Source organism: Rattus norvegicus, chromosome 19 (assembly GCF_036323735.1).
Source record: "Rattus norvegicus strain BN/NHsdMcwi chromosome 19, GRCr8, whole genome shotgun sequence".
Lineage (NCBI taxonomy): Eukaryota > Metazoa > Chordata > Mammalia > Rodentia > Muridae > Rattus > Rattus norvegicus.
In genome coordinates, this window is record NC_086037.1 from 47,066,108 (window position 1) to 47,067,640 (window position 1,533).

Genomic DNA, 1,533 nt, shown 5'->3' on the forward strand with positions numbered 1-1,533 from the left:
GTCTCCCACCTGCTGTGTGTGGCCAAGGGTGAGGAAGAAGGAGGGTATTTGTCCCTTATCCATGTCACCAAATGGGAGACAGGTGGCAGGGCCAGCTCATATCCTTAGGATTGCACCCACAACTCCCACGATGTGTAGAACGGGGTCGACTCCTCACAGTCCTGCATCTGCGTAGGGGTGAGGTCAGCTCTCTTACTCTCATGCCCCCAGGACCAGCTCTCCCCCAGTGCCCAGACAAGGGATAGGGCTAGTTCTGCACAGCCCTCAACATCATTATGTCCCTGGGCTGCACCCAAGACCAGGGATATCCACCTAGCCTTCGGTTGTACCAGATCCCTGCTGCTACAGGGCCATAGACCCAGATGTGGCTCCCAGTGGCAGCACAGGCCAGGACCTCACCATGGTCACAGGTGGCATCACCGACTACTCACATCAGGCCTTTCCTCACTACCCTTGAGTCTCCAGTTCTGCCTCTCTTCATTGTGTCTGCATCCTTCTGTTTCTCTTCCTCTTCCATTTTTCCACTGCTTACTTGATCTTCTTAGTGGCACTATGTGTTGGGGGATCTCTGAGTGTCTGGGGTCATCTCAGGAGTGTTCTCCAGAGTGCTATGCCCCACCTGGGCATTATGGCACTGGGCAGGAATCAAGTCAGGCTAGCTCCTCATCCAGGCCCCCACCCAAGTAACCCCACAAGAGGGTCATCCACCTTAGGCTCATTTCTATCTGGTACCTCAGGCCTCCAACTGGATCCTCACTCTGAGAGCTCATCTGGGCCTTCAAGGTGACTGACCAGCAGTTGTCTCAGGCTAGATCCCTGACTGGGTCCCCATAATACTTTTTTCAGGAATAAATGTTCAGATGTTCACAGGTCAGAACACTGAGTACACACAGCCTCTCTTCTCTCTGCTTCCTACAGACGCACATGTGACACAGCAGTCACAACTGCAATGCCTCTAGGGACAGATGTCTGCTTCCTGGCCACCATGAAGTGAGGTAACCATATCCACCATGTGCTCTCACTGTGGTACCCTTTGTCTACCACAAGCTCAAAAAGCAACAGACAACTGACCATGGACTGTAATCTCGGGACTCAGAAGTCACAATAAACTTACCTTCACGTTCATTTTCCCCGGTACTTGGCACAGTAGTAGAAAGTCAACCAATACCAATCATTTCTGAACCATTCCTGCACAGACTTCTTTTGAGTACTATATTTTCTTACTATAATGGTATGATTTCCACCAGAAATATCAGATCTTTTTGTTTTGTATTCAAATGAAATGCCTGTGAACTTGGACCGGTAACTGGCTAGGGATTTGCCACTTCGCTTTGTTCTTTTGTTTTGATATAGTGGGGTAGAGATATATGCATGCTACAGCGTATGTGGAGGTCAGAGGACAAGTCCCAGGAGCCAGTTCTCTTGTCCCTCAATATGAGTCCCAGGTATTGAAGTCTGGCTGTCAGGCTTGGTAGCAGGTCCCTTTCCTGCTGAGCCATCTCACTGGTTCAAGTTGCTTTTGAGATACGTCTT

The 1,533-nt window shown here is 50.0% G+C and overlaps 1 non-coding gene across 1 annotated transcript; it reads right to left on the reverse strand.

The window, feature by feature from the left end:
* Positions 1-838: 838 nt before the first annotated feature.
* On the reverse strand, positions 839-966 carry LOC120098687 (small nucleolar RNA SNORA17). Its single transcript, XR_005497110.1, has one exon. It is a non-coding gene; the product is annotated as a small nucleolar RNA SNORA17 (small nucleolar RNA).
* Between the last annotated feature and the right edge of the window lie 567 nt (positions 967-1,533).